Here is a 27,891-nt window from a genome sequence, read left to right as displayed (position 1 = left end):
ACAAACCACCACCAATGATCAAGATGTGCTCTTACCAGAGAGCGTTGACCCCCTATTACAGGAGGTCAGCAAGGGCTTGTGTGTCTGAGACACTTCAACTCCATTGTGAGATCCATCCACATAAGGTATTCAAGAGATATAGCTCCAAATGGCCAGTGGGGGAAGTAATGAATCCTCTCAATCCAACTGTGGCATCAGACCTTGTGCCCCAAATAAGAGATAAACGGCAATATAGTGTAAAGCCTTTTTCCAACAGGATTTAATGAAGGTAATGCACTTACATGAGAATAAAAACAGCATATGCTGGACACATTGGCTTCCAAGTATAAATCCTCTTATTGCGATGACAGGAAGTGACACCCTCGCCGAATGGGTGGAAATCACTCGTGCTCCTCCCTCAGATCTGCACTCACCAGATAGCTAAACCCCTGCATTGGACTTTGTAGCAGGTCACAAAGTGAGAGGCTTTACCAGGGGCTAATCAGTGTCAGACATTTGTGAACACAGTCAAGAACTGCACAGGCGCCAGACTTTAGATCAGTGCTCTCCAAACTGCGGCCCAGGCCCATATGCGGCCCTTAGCTTGCGTTTATCCAGCCCTTGGGGCGCCATTTCACCCACTGACGAAGCACTATTCTTCCCACTGACACCAACAATGGGGCACAATTTCTCCCAGTGACACCAACAATGGATCCCAATGACACCAATGATGGTGCACAATTTCTTCCAATGACACTGACAATGGGGCCCAGTAACACCAATGCTGGGGCACAATTCCTCCCACTGACAACAAGGATGGGGTATTGTTTTTTCCCACTGTAATCAGGAATTTTTCTACTCCCAGTGGCCACAGTTTGGCCCCCCCTAAAGTCTGAGGGACAGTAAACTGGCCCTTTGTTTAAAAAGTTTGGAGATCCCTGATTTTAATGACTGTGGCATCTTTGTATTATAATAAAATGCATTATAATAAAATGTAATATTTTTTTATAACCTAACCCTGCTTTAACCACTTAATAACCGCCCTATAGCCGAATGACGGCTTTAGGGCGGTTTCTTAACTGTGGGAGGCTGTCATATGACGTCCTCCCAGAATTCCGCTCTCGCGCGCCCCCTGGGGCGCGCACTCGAGAGCATCCGTGACCGCCGGGTCCACAGGACCCGGCGCATCACGGATCACGGTAAACGGCCACTCGTCGCGGCCGTTTATCACGTGATCGCTCCGTCAAATGACAGAGTGATCACTTGTAAACAAACCGGCGTCATGTTATGACGCCGGTTCCTCCCTCCCCCTCTCTGTACCGATCGGAACAGCGGAGGGGGAGGAGATCGGTGTCAGCAGCGATGTGGGCTGCATCTGCAGTGCCCACATCGCTGCTCACCGAAAATTAACCCCTCAATTCCCTGCAAATACTCTGCAATACCCTGCCATTACTCTGCATTACTCTGCAATACCCTGCAATACCCTGCATTACTCTGCATTACCCTGCATTACTCTGCATTACTCTGCATTACTCTGCATTACCCTGCAATACTCTGCAATAGTCTGCATTACACTGCAATACTCTGCAATACCCTGCCATTACTCTGCATTACTCTGCATTACTCTGCATTACCCTGCATTACTCTGCAATACCCTGCAATACCCTGCAATACCCTGCAACACTCTGCAATGCTCTGCAACACTCTGCAATGCTCTGCAACACCCACCAATACCCTGCAACACTCTGCAATGCTCTGCAACACCCGCCAATACCGTGCAACACTCTGCAATGCTCTGCAACACCCTCCAATATCCTGCAATGCTCTGCAACGCTCTGCAACACCCGCCAATACCCTGCAACACTCCGCAATGCTCTGCAACACTCTGCAATGCTCTGCAACACCCACCAATACCCTGCAACACTCTGCAATGCTCTGCAACACCCGCCAATACCGTGCAACACTCTGCAATGCTCTGCAACACCCTCCAATATCCCGCAATGCTCTGCAACGCAATACTCTGCAACGCCATACTCTGAGATACCCAGCCATACTCTGATATACCCAGCCATACCCAGCCATAGTCTGTGATACCCTGCAATACCCAGCCATAGACACCCCCCCCCTCCCGCCGCCCTCCGGTGCTTCTACCGACTCGCCAATACTATCAAATCCAGAATATTTTTTTTATTTTTTTTTCAGGCTTCCCAGCTTAGAGGTGAGATGCGGGGTCTTATTGACCCCACATCTCACTGTAAAGAGGACCTGTCATGCCATATTCCTATTACAAGGGATGTTTACATTCCTTGTAATAGGAATAAAAGTGATCAAAAAATTTATTTTTGGGGAAAAAAATGTCAAACTAAAATAAATAAAGTAAAATGAACAATAAAATTTTTTATTTCTTTTTTAAAGTGCCCCTGTCCCCATGTGCTCGCATGCAGAAGCGAACGCATACGTAAGTCCCGCCCACATATGAAAACGGTGTTCAAACCACACATGTGAGGTATCGCTGCGTACGTTGGAGCGAGAGGAATAATTCTAGCCCTAGACCTCCTCTGTAACTCAAAACATATAACCAGTAAAAAAAAAAAAAAATCGTCGCCTATGGGGATTTTTAAGTAGCGACGTTTGGCGCCATTCCACGAGCCTGTGCAATTTTGAAGAGTGACATGTTAGATATCGATTTACTCGGTGTAACTTCATCTTTCACATTATGCAAAAATTGGGCTAACTGTTTTTTTTTTTTTTTTTTAAGCACAAAACAGTTTTTTTTCCAAAAAAAAGCATTCGAAAAATTGCTGCGCAAATACCGTGCGAGATAAAAAGTTGCAACGACCACCATTGTATTCTCCAGGGTGTTTGCTAAAAAAACATATATAATGTTTTGGGATTCGATGTAATTTTCTAGCAAATAAATGATGATTTTTACATGTAGGAGAGAAATGTCAGAATTGTCCTGGGTGCTCCAGAACACCTGATGGCGCTCCCTGCATGTTGGGCCTCTGTATCTGGCCGCACTGTGTAAAAGTCTCACACATGTGGTATCGCCATACACGGGAGTAATAGCAGAATGTGTTTTGGGGTGTAATTTGTGGTATGCATATGCTGTGTGAGAAATAAACTGATAATATGACAATTTTGTGAAAAAAAAAAAAAAGTAAAAAAAATCTTGATTTTGCAAAGAATTGTGGGAAAAAATGACAGCTTCAAAAAACTCATCATGCCTCTTACTAAATACCTTGGAATGTCTTCTTTCCAAAAAGGGGTCATTTGGGGGGTATTTGTACTTTTCTGGCATGTTAGGGTCTCAAGAATTGAAATAGGCCGTCAGTACTTCAAGTGTGACCAATTTTCAGATATTGGCACCATAGCTTGTGGACTCTATAACTTTCACAAAGACCAAATAATATCCACCAATTTGTACTTATTTTTACCAAAGATATGTAGTGGTATAAATTTTGGCCAAAATTTATGAAGAAAAAATTACTAATCTGCTAAATTTTATAACAGAAATGAAGAAAAATTCATTTTTTTACAGAATTTTCTGTATTTTTTCTTTTATAGCACAAAAAATAAAAAACCCAGCGGTGATTAAATACCACCAAAAGAAAGCTCTATTTGTGTGAAAAAAAGGACAAAAATTTCATATAGGTCCAGTGTTGCATGACTGAGTAATTGTCATTCAAAATGTGAGAGCACCGAAAGCTGAAAATTGGTCTGGTTATTAAGGGTGTTTAAGTGCCCAGTGGTCAAGTGGTTAAACTTCTCCACAACTTTATCCCTGACCTGTCTGGTGTGTTCCTTGGCCTTCATGATGCTGGTTGTTCATTAAGGTTCTCTAACCATTTATTATTGTTTTATTTATTACAGGTACTGATATAGTGCCATCAAATTATGCAGCACTTTACCTATACATTGTACATTCACATCAGTCCCTACCCTCAAGGAGGTTATAACCTAAGGTCCCTAACTCACATTCATATTAGGGCCAATTTTAGACAGGATCCAAATAATCTACCAGCATGTCTTTGGAGTGTGGGAGGAAACTGGAGTACCCAGAGGAAACCCACACAGGCGCAGGGAGAACATGGTCCAACTCCAGGCAGATGGTGTCATGGTCGGGATTCAAACCAGCGACCCTTTTTGCTGCTAGGGGAAGGTGCTAACCACTACACCACTGTGCTGCGCAACAATCCTCTGAGGGCTTCACAGAACAACTTTATTTATACTGAGATTAAATTACACACAAGTGGACTCTATTTACTAATTACTGTATTTAACGGTGTATAACACGCACTTTTTTCCCCTTAACATCAGGGGGAAATGGGGGGGGGGTGTGTTATACGCCGACCCTCCGCGATTTTTGAGCCTCTGGGCGGCTTTCAGCCGCCTTCGGGCCCTTCTCATCGGCTTTCGGCTGCCTTCGGCCCTTCTCTGCGGCTTTCGGACGCCTTTGGCCCTTCTCGCCGGCTTTCGGCCCTTCCCGTCGGCTTTCGGCTGTTCTCGGCGGCTTCGGGCCACCTCCAGCCCTTCTCGGTAGTTCTCGGCCGCCTTCGGCCGTTCTCGGTGGCTTTCAGCCGCCTTCAGAAAACCGCCGAGAATGGCCGAGAGCAGCCGAAAAGCTGACGAGAAGGGCCGAAGGTAGCCCAAAGCCGCCAAGAATGGCCGAAGGCGGCCGAAAGCCGCAGAGAGTGGCCGAAGGCGGTCGAGAACTACCGGGCGCCGCCAAGATACACAGGACATGTCGGCGGCGCCATTTTTAAAAATAAAATCTGAAATTAACACTGACAAGGGGACAACGATGCACAAAGGCTGCATTACAAGGCTGCAATGATGGACAGGCTGCAATGATGGACAGGCTGCATGACAAGGCTGCAAATGACACTGACAAGGCTTCAGATGGACACTGATAAGGTTGCATTGATGGGCATTTAAATGTAAGTTTTTTTTCCTTTAATTTCCCTCCTAAAAGTTTTTTTCCTTAAAATTCCCTCCTAAACTTGGGGTGCGTGTTATACGCCGGCGCGTGTTATACACCGATAAATACGGTAGGTGATTTCTGAAGGCAATTGGTTCCACTAGATTTTAGTTAGGGGTATCAGAGTAAAGGGGGCTGAATAGAAATACACGCCACACTTTTCACATATTTATTTGTAAACAATTTTGAAAACCATTTATCATTTTCCTTCCACTTCACAATTATGTGTCACTTTGTGTTGGTCTATCACATAAAATCCCAATAAAATACATTTATTTTTTCGATTGTAACATGACAAAATGTGGAAAATTTCAAGGGGTATGAATACTTTTTCAAGGCACTGCAAATATTAGATTAACGCCATGATTTCTCAGCCACTATGATGTCATAGAAAAAACAAATAGTACGCACTACATTTTTTTTTGTGATAATGTCATAATGGGTGGGTATTCTAACCCTATATCCCCCTGCATCCCCTGATAGTCAATAAAAGCATCATCTCCATTCAAATGAATACAGTGTTTCACCCATTTAAAGCTCAGTACACCCTTAAACATCTCCCCCCCCCTTTAAATTCACCTCCCTTTTGACCCCAAAATATTTCACCAAAAATGGCAAAATTCGATTGAAATCTCAAGATTTTTGCCAAACACGCAGAGAAACCAGAACTATCAGTTTCAATTATTCACTAATTATTACAAGTTGGACTATTAGAGCTGATACAGCTTTATGTGCCTGGAAGGAATACATGAAATCCGCAGCCCATGGAATTGTTACACAATAGATTTATGACCTGAGCTTTGGTTCTCATTAGTGTTTGCCTGTGGCTGGGGGGGGGGGCGGCCTGTGATTTCCTATGAAATCTGTTAACTGTGATCCCATTACGGAGCTTCGGTGAGTGTAAGCATCTGTCCGAGGTGTAAATTTAAAGGGCCCTTTCAGTAGGAGGTTTTTCTTTCCCCACTCGATGGGGTGGCATGCGGGAGGTAACCCGCCCCGGGGCGTCCATTTTCTGACATCCAATGACCCAGCCAAACGCCCGGGTCAATTTTCTTGGGATGATTAAACGTATTATGAAGTGGCTTGGATAGGATTTAATGGGCTGTGCCCTTCTAATTAGTCCTGTAATACAAGAAGTTTAATGAGTGAACGGTGAGGCACTGGGGTGGGCGATCTCGGGGGCTCAGGTCCCGCTCATGTGCGTTTTCATTGCTGTAGGGGAATAAATATATTATAATTTATATATATAAAAAAAAACCTGGAAACATTACAGTGCAATGTGTACAAATACAAAAAAAGAGATACAATATGACAGAGCTTAAAGTGGAGTTCCACTCCTAAAATAATTTTTGCATTATTCAGCTGCATTAAAAACAATTAATAACATTTGGAAACAAAATTTTTTTTTTTACTCACCTTTTCATGGCTGTTGCTAGGGGGTCTCTCATAATCTGCCTCTTCCTCTCCCTGGCGTCTGATGTCATTTCCCTCGGCGCCCGTGCTTGCTAGTGCTCCTGGGAGATGCTTGTCATCATTTCCCAGGAGTCACTGGGCAGCGCCGAGGGCTTTGTTGCCATCACAACGGGGGCGGGCACTTCTGATGCCGCCGCCCGTTGTGATGGCAATGCCTGAAGTGTACGGCGCTGCACTGTGCATACGGCGCATGCGTGAGAACCGGCAGTGCATGCTGGTCGCTCAGCTGCACCAGAGCCCAAAAGATAGCGCTTGTGGGCTTCACATGCCCACAAGCACTATGGAAACTTCCAGCATAGAGGAATATAAGATATATTCTAGCGCCGATTCAAAACAAAAAAGTGAGTGTTATAAATAATCTTTAGAAACAAAGTATATTCATCCAAAAAAAAAAAATTGTTAACAGTGGGAACTCCGCTTTATGTTTAAGTGGTTAAAGGATACAAATACAGTGCTGTGAAAAAGTATTTGCCCCTTCCTGATTTTTTTTTTTTGCATATTTGTCACACTTAAATGATTCAGATCATCAAACAAATTTAAATACTACACAAAGATAACAAGCTTAAATACAAAATTCATTTTGTAAACAGTAATTTCATTTATTAAGGGAAAAAAGTTGTTCAAACCTGCCTGTCTATGGTAAAAGTAATTGCACCCTAAACCCAGTAACTGGTTGTGCCACCCTAAAGCCCTTGTACACACGGTCGGAGAATCAGTCGGAATGTGTCCTATCGGACCGTGTCGTCGGATAATCCGACTGTGTGTGGTATGCATCGGACTGATTCCGTCCGAATATCCGTCGGACCCAATTTTCCAACATGTTGGAAATATTTCCTGACCAACTGGTTTGATCGGACATACTCCGATCATGTGTAGCGAATTTTGATCGGACCAAGTGCCACGCATGCTCAGATCAAATTCCTACATCAAAGCTATTGGCTACTAGCCTGAATGTAGTCCCATCGTAACGAAATTACGTCATCACGTTCTGAAAGATCGGATTTTTCGACAACTTAGTCCGACGGATTTGGTTGGCAGAATCTCAGACCGTGTGTACAGGGGCTTAGGGGCAACAACTGTAATCAAGCGTTGGAATAACTGGCAATGAGTTTTTCACATCGTTGTGGAGGAATTTTGGCCCACTCTTCATTGCAGAATTGTTTTAATTTAATTTAAGGTCATGCCACAGCATCTCAATCAGATTTAAGTCCAGACTTTGACTACGCCACTCCAAACCCTTCATTTTGTTTTTATGAGGCGCTCAGATGTGGACTTCCTGGTGTGTTTTGGATCAATGTCTGGCTACAAAACCCAAGGGAGCTTGAGCTGGAGGTCAGGAACTGATAGGCAGACATTCTCCTTCGGGATTTTCTGTTTGAGCGCAGAATTCATGGTTCCATCAATGGTGGCAACTGGCAGGTCGTCCAGGTACTCAAGCTGCAAAGCAACCCCAGACCATCACACTACCACCACCATGTGTGACTGTTGGTATGATGGTCTTTTTATGAAATGCTGTGCTAATTTTACTCCAGATGTAACGGGGCGCACATCTTCCAAAAAGTTCAACTTTTTATCAGTCCACAGAATATTTGCCCAAAAGTCTTAAGGATAATCAAGATTTTTTTTGGCAAATGTGACATGAACCATTGTGTTCTTTTTGGTCAGCAGAGCCTCTGGCCTTGGATCTCTCCCATTGACGCCATTTTTGCCCAGTCTCTTTCTTATTGTTGAGGCAAGTGAGGCCTGCAGCTCTTTAGATGTTGTTCTGGGTTCTTTTCTGACCTCCTGGATAAATTGTTGCTGTGCTTTGTTGTGCTTTGGTTATTTTGTGCCGCAGGGCCCCCCCTTCCCCAAAGCACCCCCCCATGTTGAGGTCACACGGCCTGGTACGGCTCAGCGGGGGGGAGGGCGCTCGCTTGTCTCCACCCCCTTTCCTGACTGGCAGGGCTGCATGTTTGGATAAGGGTCTTATATGCACCTTGGGGGGGAACCCCACGCCGTTTTTTTGGCATAGGGCTTCCCCTTTAAGTCCATACCAGGTGACGGGGCCAGCGTCGTGTCAATCTCGCCGCCGAAGCCCTGATTGGCTGTGTTGCCAATTATTCCATTACTGGCCTCATGCAGAACATTGCTCCATCCCATCTCCCTCCTGCAGATATATATTGATGTATTCTGCAGATTATTCCATCACTTGATTTACACTGGGTCATGAGAATAGAACACTGGCCAGAACTTGCCCAGTATGCTATTGAGTTGTTGGGCTGCCCTGCATCCAGCGAGTTCAAAACTCAGCTGGTTCAGCAGAGACCAGCCGAGATCTGATCCATCGATGGGCAGTCTGATTGTACCCAAGTCAGTCCATCGATTGAGTTGGGTAAAACCAGCATGTCGGATTTCTAGCATGCGATTATTGCAAGCTGCTAGCAATAATCATTGTATTCTCCCAGCAGGGACGGCTCAGCAGAGCTTCCGCCCAATTACTAAGCTCTGGAGCAACTGCATTTGCAGAGTGCACAGTCTATTTGTCTTTGGTAAATCATCCCAGTGTTTTTAAGCACCAGACATTGCTGTCTAAGAAAGTTTTGTTGAGAAAAAATGTTGTAAATGTAAGCTGGGATGCACGCTAAGGGCAGCGGCTACGTGTTGCCATGCGGGATCAACAATGGAGGATCTCCCACCTCTTAATGGTTGAGCATGCCTCATTCCAAATTGTTTTACCTGATAAGTTGTGTTACCAAGAATGTTTTTGAGTATCAGACACTTCTATTAAAAAAGTGAACTGGGCATAGGCCTGCACACCCCTAATCACTACATGCAGTGCCGATTTCCCCTACTGCCCAGGCTTCCTCTGCTTTGCAACCCCTCCCACCCATCCTGCAGTGCTGCTGGTTACCCTCCTCTCTTCTACCCACTGCTGTGGTAGATGTTTCGGGATCAAGGCTAGGAAATATGTAATTTACCAGCGCCTTCTGTTTCTAAATGAACACAGTGAACACACTCACACACTGGGGGTTACTTACGAAAGGCAAATCCACTTTGCAATGCAAGTGCACTTGGAAGTGCAGTCACTCTAAATCTAAGGGGTAGATCTGAAATGAGGGGAAGCTCTGCTGATTTTATCATCCAATCATGTGCAAGCTAAAATGCTGTTTTTTATTTTCCTTGCATGTCCCCCTCGGATCTACAGCGGCTTCACTTTCAAGTGCACTTGCAGTGTAAAGTGGTTTTGTCTTTAGTAAATAACCCCCACGGTGTTCATTCATAACTGAAGTATAGTTAACTATGTTTACTATACTTCAGTTTATGAATGAACAGGAAGCCGCTCAGCACAGAGCACTCCCTATTCATTCACTGTCCAGGGCAGCTGAGGCTGCAGAGAAAGGCATGTGTGTTTGAGCTTTGGGGTGCACACCCTAATGTAATAGCCTAGCAGGATCCACAATGGAGGATCTCCCACTTCCAGAAAGTTGAGCAGGTCTCATTCCAGACAGTTTTATGTGATTACCTGTGTTTTTGAGTACCAGACATTGCTTCTATTTAGTAAAAGTTAAAAACAAGCTAAAGTGAGGTAGGACACAGGCTTGAGGCAGTGGTTACGCGTTGTCCAAAGGGATCAACAATGGAGGATCTCCCCCTTGTAGATGGTTGAGCAGGTCTCATTCCAGATGGTTTTATGTTATAAGCTGTGTTGTCAAGAATATTTGTGAGTACCAGACATGTTTTATCAAAGATAAATCACCGAGGGGTATTTGGCAGTAGTCATATTGTAGATAGTGTGTTGGTAATCCAAGGAAAATTGTTGCTGCAAACATCTAGTTGCTAATTCTTCTGTGTTGCTCCTATTTAATAAACATTCAGTAAATACTTTGAGAAATTCCCAACAGTATTGCACCATTTTGTTGAATTTTAGGTTAAAGTGTATCTAAACCCCATACTTTTTTTAGTTTTGTTAGAAAAGAACAACACAAATGGGAGAAAACCTGATAAGTGTGACAGAATGTGGGTAGATTTGCAGAGAGTCATTTTACTGAGAGAGCCAAGAATGATGTTGTCATAGGGGTGGGGGCCGTCGGAGCAGAACAGGTTCTTGAAAAGTTTTGCCACCTTTCTGTTTCTCAGTATCCAGTACAGTGGGGACGGGAGGACAATTCATTTTCATTTATTATATATTTCATATAAATTACTTACAATTAATTAGTGTTGAAAATATTTTTATTGAAACATTTCAAGTGAAAACAATAAAACAGTAACCATCATGAGGCAAATGCAAGCAGGAACAGTAACAGGAATACATTTACGGGGGGCCGGCTAATGACTATCGGCCACAGCTGGTCCCTGATGGGAAGCTTGGAGAGTAGGGAAGACGGCCTGCTCTCCAATCCACGAGGCCACAGTAGTGAGAAATACTCATGGGTTACTACATGAGACAATATTTAATCAATAACATAAAGAAGATAGAAAGAGAGAGAGAAGAGGAAAGGGAAGAGAGGAGCAAAATAAAGAGGAACAAAGTGGTAGAGGGGAAAGCTAAATAGCAAGAGGAGAGGAGAGGGGAGGTAAGGGGGGGAGGGGGAAGGGGTATGGAGAAGGGGGGTAGGGAAGAGAGAGCCCACAGTGTCCTTATGTGTTCAAGATTTGGTTCATTAGGGTGTCAGAGGAGGAGAAGCGGAGCCAGATCGACCATTGAGATATAAATTTGGTGTAAGTGTCATTGTCCAGTGCCAACATCTCCTCCATTCTCATGGTGTCATTCATAATCGATACCCACTGTGACAATGGGGGAGTATTCGTCGTCTTCCAATAAGCAGGTATCAGTTGTCTAGCAGAGGACATAAAAAACGGAGCAATCTCTGTCTCTGCGATTTAATGGAACTTACAATTAATTAGACAATTAAGAAAAACATGTTTTAAATTTTGAATAGAGTAAAGGATATATAAAAGGTTATAACCTCTGCCAGATTTCCAGAATCAACACAGGAAGTGAGAGGAAATCCCTTCAAAGTAAGGGAATCCCTGGTTGTCACCAGAACTAGTGTGCCCTTTACATAGCTCCCAACTGTCCCTGATTTGGAGGGACTGTACCTGATTTGGAGCAATGTCCCTCATTGCTCCTCACTTGTCCCTCATTTTGGCCTAATCTATATAGCTGTATATAAAATGCATGTTTTATCTTTCAAAAAGTATGTTCCAGTGCTAAACCTTTCATATGATTTATAAATTGCTGCATTTGTAGGTTCCAAAAGCCAATATAAAAATGAATAGTAGTGGTAAAAAAAAAAAGCACTTGTGAGTTTAACCAATCTTGTTTTTTGTACAATTCTCCTTTAAGGGGGCGTGACAAGGGGCGTGTCCTATGCCTGCATACTTTTGCTGATGGGTGCTGATGGGTGTCCCTCATTCCCATCTCAAAAAGTTGGGAGGTATGCCGTCTATTCCTGGTGACAACCCAAATCTCAGCTCCCTCCCTTCCTGTTGGGGCCAAAAAAATTAGATCAAAAAGTACTTGGGAAAACTGGGAAGGGTTCATCTGGTCATATTCAGATCTCTGTTGACTTCTGCTGAATCAGCAGAAATGTATACTGTCGGTGGACCAGCTGGCTCAACAAAAGTCCATTTCTCAATAGACTTTTTTCAAAGGAGATGGGCAGAAAATTCTTCGTCATATATTGCCAGCATTCAATCAGCCTGGGGTGCCAAGCCACAGAACAAAATAGCCGGCACTACAGTTTAGCGTGGTTGGGGGAATCAAGTGATTTCTCTTTTTGGGTTAGAAATCCAAGAATGTAAAGTTGGCCAAATTTTTTTTTTACTCTCTGGGTCTTCTTGCCCCCCGTCATTACCTGTCCTGGTGTCACAGAGACCGGAAGGTGAGGTGAACTCCAAATGGGGACAAAAACAACAACACAACTTGAAATAAATCATCACTTTCCCTAAACCCATCAAGAACTAAAAAGAAACATTTTGGCTGGAGATGAGTCCTTAGATTCACAGGCAGTTTTATATTGAAAACATTTTTTTTTTTTTGGTTTGGGACAATTAAAGTTTTAAAGTATGAGCACAAAATCCAGCAGGAAGTTGGTGGTTGTTGAGCCTTCAGGCCAGAGAATTCTCTCTGTAACCTAATCTTTCTGTGAAAATTCCACATTTCCAAGAATGATTAGTTGGAAAAGAGTTTTTTTTTTTTTCTCTTTTTGCAAAAAGTCCCTGATTTATTCTGTGCTCGGCCCTTTTTTTTTTTCATTGTCGTGTCATCTTTGGGTCGGACAGGAAGATACAATTTTAGTTTTTTGCTTGTTGCGTGCCGTCCCAGGCAGGAAAGGCTTCCGCTGGCTCCAGTCATACAGGGAATGTACAGTTTAATGACGTTGCTGATTCAGAATGCAGAGCAACACACAGTGGCTCCTAGCAACACAATACTGCTAACCTCTGCTATAACCCTGCGCCTCGGCCTGGGAACCGGCAGGCAACAAGACCTTTTGGAAGCTATTTTTCTGAAATACAATGGCTGCTCCAAAAATTTTTTCCTGTTGCAGTGGGCATAAATCAACACTTGTTTGACCAATTTCATCTTCCCTTTTGGGGGTCTACCACGCTGTTGGGTCTCATGAGCTAAACCAGAAAATATTGTATAATTACTATTCCAGTCTCTAGTGAATGGTTAGGCTGCATTCTCAGTGATGTCACCGGTCTCTAGTGAATGGATAGGCTGCATTCTCAGTGATGTCACCGGTCTCTAGTGAACGGATTGGATGCCAACTCCGTGATGTAAACAGTCTTTATTAAATAGATAAGCTGCAATCTTAGTGATGTCACCAGACTCTAGTGAATGGATAGGCTGCATTCTCAGTGATGTCACCAGTCTCTAGTGAATGGATAGGCTGCATTCTCAGTGATGTCACCAGTCTCTAGTGAATGGATAGGCTGCATTCTCAGTGATGTCACCAGTCTCTAGTGAATGGATAGGCTGCATTCTCAGTGATGTCACCGGTCTCTAGTGAATGGATAGGCTGCATTCTCAGTGATGTCACCAGTCTCTTGTGAATGAATAGGCTGCATTCTCAGTGATGTCACTGGTCTCTAGTGAATGGATAGGCTGCATTCTCAGTGATGTCACCAGTCTCTAGTGAACGGATTGGATGCCAACTCCGTCATGTAAACAGTCTTTCTTAAATAGATAAGCTGCAATCTTAGTGATGTCACCAGACTCTAGTGAATGGATAGGCTGCATTCTCAGTGATGTCACCAGTCTCTAGTGAATGGATAGGCTGCATTCTCGTGATGTCACTGGTCTCTAGTGAACGGATTGGATGCCAACTCTGTCGTGTAAACAGTCTTATTAAGGTGAACCAGCTAAATCAGAAAATATTGTATAATTACTATTCCAGTCTCTAGTGACCAGCTAAACCAGAAAATATTGTATAATTATTATTCCAGTCTCTAGTGAATGGATAGGCTGCATTCTCAGTGATGTCACCGGTCTCTTGTGAATGGATAGGCTGCAGTCTCAGTGATGTCACCAGTCTCTAGTCAATGGATAGGCTGCATTTCAGTGATGTCACCGGTCTCTAGTGAATGGATAGGCTGCATTCTCAGTGATGTCACCGGTCTCTAGTGAACGGATAGGCTGCATTCTCAGTGATGTCACCGGTCTCTAGTGAACGGATAGGCTGCATTCTCAGTGATGTTGCCAGTTTCTATTTAATGGATAGGCTGCATTCTCAGCGATGTTTTCGGTCTCTAGTGAATGGATAGGCTGCATTCTCAGTAATGTCATTGATATCTAGTGAATGGATAGGCTGAATTCTCAGTGATGTAATCGGTCTCTAGTGAATGGATAGGCTGCATTATCAGTGATTTTATCGGTCTCTAGTGAATGGATAGGCTGCATTCTCAGTGATGTCACATGGCTCTAGTGAAAGGATAGTCTGCTTTCTCAGAGGTTCCAAAATTCTCTGGGGCATAGGTTATTTTGAATTCTTACCATTATTTTCAAGTCTTGGATATGCCAATCCCTTTATTGGTTTAGGAAACCAAAACTGGAGCCCCTTTCTTGTGGAAACAATTCTGAATGCATCTGTAAAAAGCATCGCGGAAGGTGAGAATAGACACTCTTAGAAAATGACGCAAGCTTCTCAATTAATGAGGTTCCTTTTTAAAGCTGCAGAGTTCTGAAAATATTTCCCATTGGGACAGAATAACTCTCGATTGTCCATTTGTTTCCCACGTCAGTAGAAGACCCCCCCGACCTAATTTATGCGAGTGTTTCTCGGCTACACGACCATTCAGAAAATGGCTTGGAGCTGTCTGAGCCGGATTAATGGCTGTGGATGAAACCCACACCTCTTCCGCAACGCATTTACATGTCAGGGCTCTAAGTGGGCTTTTCCTTGTCCGGACCGGCAGAGAGAGATTCCCTCCAAACAAAAGGAAACAAAAATAGGACAAGGCATCCTGAATGTTGTAGCAACAGAAGGCAAGCAGCAATATGGGGACAGCTGGGAGAGAGTCTCCAGGTCATGACCGATGGCTGCAGTCAAGTTGCATAAGTTCCCTAATAGTCGGGGAGGCGGGGGGGGGGGGGGGAGCGTTCAGGCCTAGAGTGCAAAGTTTGATAAAAGGTCACTTCATAATAGTGCTACTAGGAACTTTCTATATGCTGGCTTATTCCATAAAGCAACAATGGCAGCCGCTAAGATTGCTTTAAATTTAGCAAAAAGGGGGAAAATTAGCATACATTTGTATATATATGTGAAGCTCTAATGCTGAATTAAATGTAGCAGAATCTCTAACCTCTTCCAGTCTAATGAGAACCGTTGAGGCCACAGATTGCTGACATCCTTCAATATGTAGTGGGTTGTGAGGCATAGTGGGTGGTAAAAGTCATTGGGCGCCAGACACTTCTTGGATGCAAAAGAGATTTTATTTCTTTTAACAGTCAATTTATAGTTTGCAAGGGAAAGAGGGTTGGGGCCAGGACACCCTTAAATAGTTTCAATTTTAATAGGCAAACTCCGAGACTTCAATATGAGGACAGCCGTACAGGGAAAGGCCCCAGCAAGGTGCCACTTCTGCACGTGCAGGTTTGCTGTCCCCTATGGCTACAGTACTTAACAGTTCCTAATTCAAACGTAACAGTTCTCTCAGCTTTACTACCACTTCTACTTGTAGTTCTTCAGCCCCTTGAGCTCCTGGTCTCTCACTGGACCCTCTGATTCACTAACTCTTAATCCCGTGAGCTCCTCAAGGCTTTTGCGGTGGTATCTCTCTCAAGCGTCACCCACGCTTCCCTGCTGGGTCCCTAGCTTGGCACTCCAGTTACCTTCAAGCTTCACCTCTGCTGACTGGCTCGGTCCCTAGCTTGGCACACAAGGCTGCTCCGCAAGCGTCACCTCCGCTGGTTGGGTCCCTGACTTGATCACCACCTGAAGTTTCCCGATTCTCCACCGTGCCCGTTCGGTAAGAATACTGCTCCGGTACTTGCTTCAGTTACTTGCTGTGGTCCCTGGTAAAGGTGGTTGGTCCATTAGTGGCGACAGCTTCCCTTCCACCTCCGACCACGACAGGTTCTCCGGCTGGCAGAACCATCACTTTCGGTTGGACTGCCAGCCGTAGTCCCTGCGCTGCCCTCTTACTTCTGGATAGGCCCTCACACAGTCTGGCATCCAGATTCCCCCGGGATAGGCTCAATCTCTGGCCTAGCAGCCCTGGCAGATGACACATGTCCACCTACACGGCAGTCCGGGTGACACAGAACACCTGGCGTCTCTCAAATATATAGGTCCTCCCAGCAGGCCAAGAGATTCAAGAAAACCCCTTCCAATTGGCTGAGATATCCCATATACCCATAACCTGACCTTGGGTTGCCCTCCTCATATCTAGTACCACCAAGTTCCCGGCCACCTAGTGGTAGAAGAGAAAAGTGCAACAAGGCCAAACTTAGGGAGAAATCAATAGATCTCTATCAATCAACCAAGATGACTACTCTTGTCAAGTAAATTTGTAAGGAGCTCCCTGACTAACCCCAGGGTGCTACATCAAGGACCTCTATAAAATGTGGTCCCCACCTCAAAGCTGTCTGAGTTCCCATCCATGCAACATAAATACTGTATATAACAATGGATATATTGAGAGCAGGCTTTCCTGGAGGCTCCCCCTTTTCCTCCTTAACCACTTGTCTGCCAAAGTACATTTAAAAATAGCATGGTATACAAGTGGTTAAATCAAGCTCACAGCAGTCAGCATGATACCAGCTTTAGGAGCCAGTGAAGTGCTTTCCGATAAAAATGATTGGATGGCTCTAGAGCCACTCGATCACATTTATGGGGCACCCTCTCCTCATCCTGCTGGCAGCATCTGCAGTGTTTTTCCAGGCTCTCCCTTTGCTCTGGGAAGCCCAAGACTGTGGGAAACAGTTTCCCCAGTGAAAGCAGGAGGAACTTGGGGCACTTCCATTCCCCCATCTCTCCTGCAACTAATGACCCCAGAAGCGTCATCTTACATTAGTTCCAAGGTCACAGCTGTAATTCCTAACTGAGGATGCAGCTATTCAAACATGAATTGTGCTTAAGTCACCTGCCCATCCTCTCACTTAGGGGGCTTGTTGGCCTCCTTGTAATTGCAATAAAGTTCAGAGTTTGACTTACTAAAGTTTGGGTAAACCCTAATGATGATCTTTTCTTATTCGCTCCTTTTTGATTGGAAGCATTTTGTTATATCTGTTTGATAAGTGCAAAAAATACTATTTAATCACGTCAGAAATTCAGAGCTGTCCTTTGTACACTTCCTGTGTTATCTCAAGGTGTCTAGGCTGTATGTCGAGGAGAAAAGCATAATGAATGAGTAGTTTAGCAAAAGAAAACTGGGCAGGGCTGACACCCCACAGCAGGTTTTAGGGGCTGAGTGCATTTTTGGCAGATCAACAGATATTTTTCTGTACTGGTCTGTAACCACGTCCCGCCCGCTGTATAGACCAATGACGGGGGGCAGGGTGTTCTCTTTTTCTGGGATGATGTCATATGATGTTTCCCCTGTCTCAGTGCACTTGTATTCAGCACGGCGATCACAGACACCAATCGCGTGAAACCAATCTCAGTAAAGAGTGTGTCCAATCACAGCTGGTCACATGCAAACAAGGAAATGCTGGTTATCGGCTTTCCTCTACTCACACTGACAGAGTGTGTGGCGAGGAGAGCCGATCAGCAGCATTTCCCCACAGGTGAGACCTGTACAGATAATCGAAGTACTGATCATCAGTGCAGCCCCAACAGCGCACAGCTGTGATGCCACTCAGTGCCCATCAGTGATGCCAATCTGTGCCCATCAGTGATGAAAATCAGTGTTGCCTTTCAGTGTCCATCAGTGCCTGCTCATCAGTGCTGCCCATCAGTGCCCATATCAGTGTCACCTATCCGTCCCGCCTATCATTGCCCATCAGTGCCACATATCAGTGCCCTCAGTTCCACCTATCAGTGCCGCTCATCAGTGCTGCATATCAGTGCCACTTATCAGTGCCCTCAGTGCCACCTATCAGTGCAGCCTATCAGTGCTCATCAGTGCTGTATATTAGTGCCTCCTCATCAGTGCCCTTCAGTGCAGGCTGTCAGTGCCCATCAGTGCAGCCTCATGAAGGAGAAAAATTACTTATTTACAAAAAAATTTGACAGAAACTAAGAAAAACTTTTTTTTGTTTTAAAAAACAAAAACAGCACTAATTAAATACCACCAAAAAAAATATGTAAAAAAAAAAAGATAAAAATGTCATATATGTACAGGGTAGCATGACCGCGCAATTGTCATTCAAAAATGTGACAGCGCTAAAAGCTGCAAATTGGCCCGGGCAGGAAGGGGGTAAATGTGCCCGGTATTGAAGTGGTTAAAGGGGACCTTCACCATTAAAAGCACTTCCTCTCCTCTGACTCCTCCCCGTCCCTCTCAAAGTGGAAGATAAGGCTAACTTTAACTATTCTTAAAAATGATCCGTGCCCCCACCTCCGACCTATACTGCATACCCTGTACATAAATTTTTTTTTAACTTACCTTTTTTTCCAGTGGGAGGGAGCACCGACAACGGATGGGCCATGGGAGCCTGTGGGTGACATCACGGCTCCCGGAATTTTACAGCCGTTGTCGAGCGCTCCCTTACTCAGAGGAGCCCAGGCTGCTGGATCCAGCGACAGCACCAGACTGAAAAAAAAATTTAAGCACACAGATCTTTTTTTTGTACAAGACACGCAGGATAGGTGGGAAGAGCGACGTAGAGGGAACATTTTTTTTTTTTAAGAATAGTTACAGTTAGCCATACTAATATTTTAAATGAAAATAAAAAGTTTTTTTTTAATCAATTAATACCTTTTCTGATATATTTTTATAGTTTTTCTTCTGCCATCCTTACCTAGGCAAGACTCAGGCCGCGTACACACGCGGGGACTGTTCGCTGAAACTTTGTTCGTCAAACAGTTGCCGCAACAGTCCGCTCAAAATTTGCATGAGCGGACTTGCCCACACACGGCACTTTTTGAGCGGACTGTTTCAGCGAACTGTTTGCCAAACAGTTCGCTCAACTTTTGAAATGAACGGACTCGCCCACGTAAGGCGGAGGCAAGTCTGCCCATTTCGAGCGCGTGTACAGGTAGGCGGGGCCCGCGAAGGAGACGTCGCGGGCACCGCCGCCTGGAATGGACTTAAAGGGACACCCAACGCCGAAAAAAATCGGCGTGGGGGTTCCCCCAAAGTCCACAACAGATCCTTGTCCGAGCACGCTACCCGGCCGGCCAGGAAAGGGGGGGCGAGCGAGCGCGCCCCCCCCCCTGAGCCGTACCAGGCCGCGTGCCCTCAACATGGGGGGTGCCTTGGGGAAGGGGGGCCGCGCGGCCCCCCCACCCCAAAGCACCTTGTCCCCATGTTGATGAGGACAAGGGCCTCTTCCCGACAACCCTGGCCGTTGGTTGTCGGGGTCTGCGGGCGGGGGGCTTATCGGAATCCGGGAGCCCCCTTTAAGAAGGGGGCCCCCGGATACCGGCCCCCCACCCTATGTGAATGAGTATGGGGTACAATGTACCCCTACCCATTCACCTGTGAAAAAAAGTACAAAAAAAAACACAACACAGGGTTAAAATATTTTATTGCACAGCTCCGGGGGTCTTCCGTCTTCGGGGGTCTTCTCCGGACTCCTCCGCTATCTTCTTGTAGCTCTTTTGCTAGCGGAGGAGTCCGGCTTTCTTCCTCCCCGCCGCCGGCCTCTTCTTCCGACTTCGGGGGTCTTGTCCCCCTCTTCGGTTCTTCTGCCGGGCCACCGCGCCTTCTTCTAGCTCTTTTAGAGGCGGTGGCCCGGTCTTCTGTCGCCGCCTTCCGTTCTTCTTCTTCTTCTTCTTCTTCTCCAGGAGATGTTGACACGTCGCTCTCTCCGGCCGGAATGCCAGAGCCGCGCTGTGCTGCCACTTATATAGTGCCAATGGGGCGGTGTCACATGGTATATGTCACATGGGTTGGTCACATGGGTTGATGTCACATGGGGACTATGACATCGTAAGGGGGCGGGGTCACCATGTGACATCAACCCATGTGACCAACCCATGTGACATATACCATGTGACACCGCCCCATTGTCACTATATAAGTGGCAGCGCAGGGCGGCTCTGGCATTCCGGCCGGAGAGAGCGTCGTGTCAACATCTCCTGGAGAAGAAGAAGAAGAACAAGAAGAAGAAGAAGAACGGAAGGCGGCGACGGCGACAGCGGCGACAGAAGACCGGGCCACCGCCTGCAAAAGAGCTACAAGAAGGCGCGGTGGCCCGGCAGAAGAACCGAAGAGGGGGACAAGACCCCCGAAGTCGGGAGAAGAGGCCGGCGGCAGGGAGGAAGAAAGCCGGACTCCTCCGCTAGCAAAAGAGCTACACGAAGATAGCGGAGGAGTCCGGCGAGAAGACCCCCGAAGACGGAAGACCCCCGGAGCTGTGCAATAAAATATTTTTTCTCGTGTGTTGTGTTTTTTTTTTGGGTACTTTTATTTTACAGGTGAATGGGTAGGGGTACATTGTACCCCATACTCATTCACATAGGGTGGGGGGCCGGTATCCGGGGGCCCCCTTATTAAAGGGGGCTCCCGGATTCCGATAAGCCCCCCGCCCGCAGACCCCGACAACCAACGGCCAGGGTTGTCGGGAAGAGGCCCTTGTCCTCATCAACATGGGGACAAGGTGCTTTGGGGTGGGGGGGCCGCGTGGCCCCCCCTTCCCCAAGGCACCCTCCATGTTGAGGGCACGCGGCCTGGTACGGCTCAGGAGGGGGGCGCGCTCGCTCGCCCCCCTTTCCTGGCCGGCCGGGTAGCGTGCTCGGACAAGGGTCTGTTGTGGACTTTGGGGGGACCCCCACACCGATTTTTTTCGGCGTTGGGGTTCCCCTTTAAGTCCATTCCAGGCGGCGGAGCCCGCGACGTCTCCGTCGCGGGCCCCGCCTACCTTCACACGCGCTCAAAATGAGCAGACTTTGCTCCGAGCGGGAACAGTTTGCTCATTTCGAAAGTAGCCTACACACGGGCGGACTGTTCGCTCAAACAAAGTTTCAGCGGACAATTTTTCGGAATTTCCGAAAGACTTTGTCCGTCAAACTGTCCGCTGAAACTGTCCGCTGAAAGCCCACACACGGGCGGACTGTCTGCTGAAACACTGTTCAGCGGACAAAGTTGAGCGAACAGTCTGCCCGTGTGTACGCGGCCTTACATACATTTTGTGATATCTGTGCGTATCTAGCACATACGCAGACACTCTGCTATGTGTGTTGGGTCTGTTTTGCCCCATGTGCGGGGAGGGGGGTCACACATGAGAAGACATGTCATGGGTCTCTGCCAGGTCCTATAGACCCATGGCGTGTCTACCCGTGTATGGGATATGGACCTACAATTGAACCAAGTCCTGAGAAAGAGCTTGGGGCTGGAGGAGGACAGCACTGGACTCCATGGGCTAGCACATATCTACTTTATCATTTACTGTACATACAGGAACAATTACCAAGGGAAAAAAAAACAAAATTTTATCTGGAGAGGGTAGGGTTCCTCTTTAAATGGATAAATAGTGGGGAATGTGCATGTATTGCTAGTTCATAGAATCCATGATTTCCATACTCTAGACCGGGGGTCTCCAAACTTTTTAATACAAGGGCCACATCATATCAAATATTCGCAATCGGTATTCCCATTAGAGTGCCCCTTACATCAGAGTCCCCATCAGGGCACGTCCACTTTGGCATCAATGTCCCCATCAAAGACCCTCTTACATCAGAGTCCTCCTTTACATCAGGGTGGGCCCTTACATCAAGGTCCTTATCAGAGTGACCCTTACATCAGTGTCCCCAGCATTGGCGCTTGTACTCGATAACTCGAGGGGTGGGGGTGAGGAAACCAACACATTAACACGGGGAAAACCCCCGCCGCCAAGGGAGACCGACAGCCTGCTTACCTCTGTCCTGCCCAGACTCCGATCTCCCCTCCTTGAGCCAGGGAGTGCTGGATGGTGAGCCATCCCTGGAGTGGCAGTCTCATGACCAGCTTCCTGATTGGCTGGGAGGAGAATCAGTGTGAGAATAGCAAATATTCATTCACTATTACCACACAACTGGGTGGGCTTGGAGCGCAGTGCTCTGTGCCCTGAGCCAACCCTTTTATGAAACCTATTAGAGTCTCTGCCTCTAATCATGTGCTTCAAAACCCCTCCTCCCCCCATTGGAATCCATGATCCGCCACCCTGTATGTACTGTAGATCAGGGGGCCAGAGGCATGGATAGGGGGGGCAGTGCCCGCAAGCCCCTAATGGACCGTCACTGGTCCCCAGTAGAGTTCCTCTTTACATCACGGTTCCAATCATGTCCACACTGGTATCAGAGCTCCTCTTACATCAGGGTCCCCATCAGAGTCCCCCTTGCTTCAGAGCCTCTTATATCAGATCCCCGCCCCCCCCCCCCCCCCCGAATCCTTAGTCTGCGCACATTGAGGATATGCCAATGTAAAATCCCGTAGTGTAGTGGGCTGTGGCCCACCGGCCATAGTTTGGAGACCCCTGTTCTAGACTGATGATAACCAAAAAGACTGAAACAGCTGTATGCAGTTTGGAATAAGTGATAAGCTTTATAATATTAGGCATTATTTGCACTATAGACCAACATTTCTTGATTTACATCTGACCCATGGGCAGTGATTTGAATGGCCCGTCCACTGTCTTGAAATGAAGAATAATTATGTCTCAATGAACTACCATGGCGCTGTTGAGCACTCTAGGATCAGCGATGGTGAACCTTGGCACTCCAGATGTTTTGGAACTACATGTCCCATGATGCTCATGCTCAGTGTAGTTGAGCATCATGGGACATGTAGTTCCAAAACATCTGGAGTGCCAAGGTTCACCATCAGGTAGGTAGGTAGATAGGTAGTTCATTGAGTCTTCAAGTCAGTGTGTAAGTGCCTTCCCATATAAGGTAGGAGCAAACAGCTTACACTGACAGTCTGCAAGAGCCCTGCATAGCACCCGCAATCCACTAATCGTGAGCGCACTGCTTTGCAGGTGTAGTGTCATATTTTGCTCCCCATCGTAGAATGCTCTGGAAGTGACGTTGCGGCCAGAAATTTTGCATTGCGCATGTGCGATGCGTTCCAAACACTTGCGCCAATGCAGACTAGTGAAACCGCTTGATAATGTCACGGAAGTGAGGGGAGGTAATCCCCTCCCCGAGCCACGCTTAGCCGCTCTCTCTCTCCGCTCTGTCTAAAGTTAACGTCACTCTGTGTAAAGTTAACGCCACGATTACCTCCCCCTCACTTCCATGACATTATCTGATGGTTTTACTGAACTGCATTGTCGCAAATCCTCTGGAACGCATGTCGCAAGTGTTTGGAACGCATCACAGTGCAAAATTTCTGCCCGCAACGTCACTTCCAGAGCATTCTACGATGGGGAGCAAAATGACACTACACAGGCTCAAATTTAAAAAAAATAAAATAAATACATGCGCATTTTTTTTACCTGCAAAAAAATGTGCATTTAATATATTTATTTTTTTATTTTACAAAGGTCAACTTATCCTTTAATGTATTACTAATATAGCTATAATATTTTTTTTTTATTTGCAGCACTGAGATGTAACAAATGATAAAAAAAGTAAAAATATTTTTTTGGGCAATTATTAATAATACACAGTACATAGAGGAAACTAAACGTCATTTCTATTTTTTTTTATTTATTTTTTTTTTTTAATGAACCCATAGGATTATATACAGCAGGTACATAAACATATGGACAGTAATTGCAATTCTCACTCTGATAATGCACAATCAGCATGACACACCATAAACTACACATGACATTTCCTTAGCAGGCCCTGGATTTGGGGGCTGTACAGTGACCTTTGACCCTCGGATTGTAGAGCTGTACATGACTGTAAAACCAGCAGCCAAGGGTCCTGCCACGTGAAGATTAGTTGTTGTGACCTCCTGACCTCCGGTAGCCTTTCTATATTTTGTCTTGCCAGTTTACAGTCGGGAAAGATTTATGGCTGGCTGTTGCCCGGCGGTGGGTCAAACTGGCCAGGTGTAATTCAGAAAAACAGGATTTTGCCACTAGAGCTTGCATTTAGGGTCTGTTGGGGTCCTGTGAAGGGAAGATATGGGCTGATTTATTATCTATAACAATAAAGATCCAGAAATGCCTTCTCCTTGCAGTGCATGACAAAGACACAACCTAAAGAGACCCTGTCACCAACTAAAAAATTGTAGGTGAATGCACAAAAAGATATTTTAAATGCTTGCTTGCGCTCTTTTCCCCTTTCATATTTTTTTATGTGCAATTTAACCCTTTCATGACTAAGCCTATTTCTGACATTTGGTGTTTACAAGTTAAAATCAGTTTTTTTTTGCTAGAAAATTACTTAGAAAAAATGGAACAAGTTCCCCCACAATCGGGGGTTTTTAGGCAGCAAAAAACAATAATAAATGCATATCAGAATAATATGAAAAATATTTTAATGTTTATTACCATGAAAAAATGGCAACATGGCACAGAGGTAAAAACATGAGTTCTACCTGAACAGTTAAAAAAAGGACTCCTATGTAAAGAGTACAATGATATCAATGGATGTGCACAAACACACACAACTATAAATGATACTGTATAATATAACAACAGTAGAAGTATAAGCCTAACGCGTTTCAACCCACTCAGGGGGTCTTCTTCAGAGAAATGGTCTGTCATAAAACAAAAATGCAATAAATAAATATATCGAATGTTACTTATACTGGGAATACCTTGTATTTGTTAGTATAATTTACCCAATAATGCACTTCCAAGGAAATAAAATAAATGATAGTGCTTTTTAGTGGAGTTCCCCCACAAGGTGGTGCCTCAATTTCCTTCACATATCCAGAATGTTACCAAGTCCAAAATTGCCACCAAGATGCCAGGGGGGAAAGCTTCACTGCCCGTTTCCTACTGCGCATGCCCGAGTCGCGCATTGCTTTGTGAATGGGGCGCGCTGTGTTCTGGGACACACAGTTCCCAGAACACAGCGCAACCCATTACCCAGAAGACGCCGCACGGAGGAGAGAAGACAGAAGATCACCGCGGAGGAGGAAGAGGCAGATTAGGATGATATGCCTAGCAACAGGCATTTCTGGTAAGTTTAAAAAAAAACATTTTTTTAATTTTTTTTTTTTCTGATGTTTTGCTAATTTTAATGTACTTTTGTTTTTCAGGGTGGCCCTCCACTTTAACCAAAAAGTGCATTCTATGCATCCAAAAATATAGAAAATATACCAAATCATATCATTATACAACCAAAAAAATAATGTCAAAGCAATAACTCCAAGGCCAATAATAAATAACACGTTATCTCCTCCGATTCCGCAACATGTCTGGTTGATGAACGATGCAAAAAAGAAAAGCACAAATCAATACTCACCAAAATTAGCAGCAGGAGGCCAAAGGGTGGAGCTAAAGAACTGAAAAACCACGTAGTACATCACTGCGTTCGGAAATGTTGGCCAACATTTACGTGACCGTGTGTATGCAAGACAAGTTTGAGCCAACAACCTTAGAACAAAATTCCACGGTTTTGTTGTCGGAAAGTCCGATCATGTGTACGGGGCTTAAAGTGGTTGTATACTCGAATTTTTAACTTTTACCTACAGGAAAGCCTATATTAAGGTTTACCTGTAGGTAAAAAAAATATCTCCTAAACCTGTACGGTTTAGGAGATATTCCCCTCGGTATGCGCCGCTGACTGCAGCGGCGCATGCGCACAAGGGGATACTCGGCCTGAAAATCCGGCAGTGGCCGGCCGGAATGAAATCTCCCACGCGCATGCGCGGGAGTGACGATATCGCGGCTCCGGCCACTCACAGCGCCGGAGCCGCGATACCCGGAAGAAACGCCGAGAGAGCATGTCAGCTCCCTCGGCGTGGATCGGGCCAGATGTCGGGGCCTCATTCTAAGGTAAGTATTTCATAATGAGCTAGAATGCGGTGCATACTAGCTCATTATGCCTTTTGCTTTGCAGGTTTAAAAAAAAAAATAAAAAAATTTGCGGGTTTACTACCGCTTTAAGGCTGGCCAAACACCTATAGATTATCTGCAGATTTTCTATGGTTAGATGGAAAAAGTGCAACAGATTTCTCAATGTTCGTTAAACTGTGTGGATGGAGGAATCTCCCACTTTTTCCATCTAACCGCAGATAATCTATAGGTGTATGGCCAGCTTTAGTCTTCAAGAAGTCTTCTCACTCAGTAATTTCTTTGGGGACATTTGGCATCACACCTTGACCATGGAAACACCAGGTAACACAAGAATATTATACGGATTGCTAGCTTTACCATTACGTTCCCCATAATGGAGATCTGCATTTCTGCAGTCCTCGCAAATTTGTCACACGTCGGCGGGTCACTCCCGCAGTTCCCAGTGCAGAAGTCCCCAGACGGCCCTCAGCACCACGCCCCAAATACTCTGAGCTGAACTATACGCTGATTGCACCTGCTCCTGAGGAAGTGAGATCCCAATAAATGCGTTGAGCACTATATAGTGCTGGTACTACTGGTACATTACTGGTACATACTGGTACTGGTATATTACTGTTACAGTCATGCGTTTAGATTTGTGTTGTATTCATTTCTGTCCATGATCACATATAATACTTACTGTGAACCTTCACGCTATCAGCTTCTAACCTTATATCTCCACGTTAGTGTGGTTCAATTATATATTGATGTAAATGCTTTACCATATGAATTAATGTAATCATGATGTATATTACATTTTTTACTATCCGCCAATGAGGCTATTTAATAAAATACTTGTTCTTACCAATATCATCCCCTTTTATTTTGTACATAAATCAATATAAGATTCACATGTGATACTAATCATCCACCTCATTTGAAGTGCCAAGTCTTTCCTCTTTTTCATAGTCTTCAAGAATATATTTGCATTTTTTGTATTTTTCTGTTAGTTTCATTGTGTTTTATTGTTATTCATTTTTTCAAAGAAATAAAAGGGAGAAACGTAGAAATTTAAATTGACAGCACACGGGAATATTTTTATGTTTTTCTGCGTCTTTTTTATTTATTTTTATTTTTTATGTATTCTTTATTTATTTAGTAAGAGGGTGTGAACAATCTCCAAAGACATTCATATAAACGTTGTAATCAATCATTATCTTACTTAAACATAAGGTAACTTGCAGTATTAGTCCACATATAAATAAAAATATATATGTAGTACATCTTAGTTAAGGTATATAATATGTATGCAATTAGTGTATCACAATTTTCCATAGCCTTTTACCTAAATGGTAATGTTAATTTTTTTTTTTTTTAACAAGAAATATGTATTTTTTTTAACAGAAAATAAAGGGTTATGTACTTTAAATAAAGGCATTGTCAGTCTAATTGACTTTGTATTTGCTAATAAAACTGAAAAAAATGGTTATGTAGGTGGGAGGCTTGAAAAAAATTAAAAACAGAAAATATGCATAGCAAGGATAATCCCTTTCTATTTCTGGACACCCAAATTTAAAAGGGGGTGTCTGAGGATCGTGGCAATACCTCACATGTATGATTTGAACACTGTTTACATATGCGATCGCGACTTGTATGCATTTTCTTTGCTGCGCAAGCTCACGGGGACGGAGGGGCTTTAAAAAAAAATTCTTATTATTGATTTAATTTATTTTTATATTATTAAATTGTGTTTAAAAAAAAAATGTATCACTTTTTTTGCTGTCACAAGGAATGTAAACATCCTTTGAGACAGTAATAGGTGGCGACAGGTACTCTTTATGGAGGGATCGGGGGTCTAAAAGACCTCCAATCCCTCCTTTGCACTTCAATGCGTGTATTTTTTTTTTAACAGAAAAGAAAAGGTTATGTAATTTAAATAAAGGCACTGTCAGTCTAATTGACTTTGTATTTGCTAATAAAACTGAAA

This window comes from Lithobates pipiens, unplaced genomic scaffold (genome assembly GCF_037356315.1).
Source record: "Lithobates pipiens isolate NorthernLeopardFrog02 unplaced genomic scaffold, aLitPip1_a1.2 Scaffold_10, whole genome shotgun sequence".
Classification (NCBI taxonomy): Eukaryota; Metazoa; Chordata; class Amphibia; order Anura; family Ranidae; genus Lithobates; species Lithobates pipiens.
The sequence above is the reverse complement of the archived record's forward strand: the minus strand, read 5'-3'. Positions refer to the sequence as shown.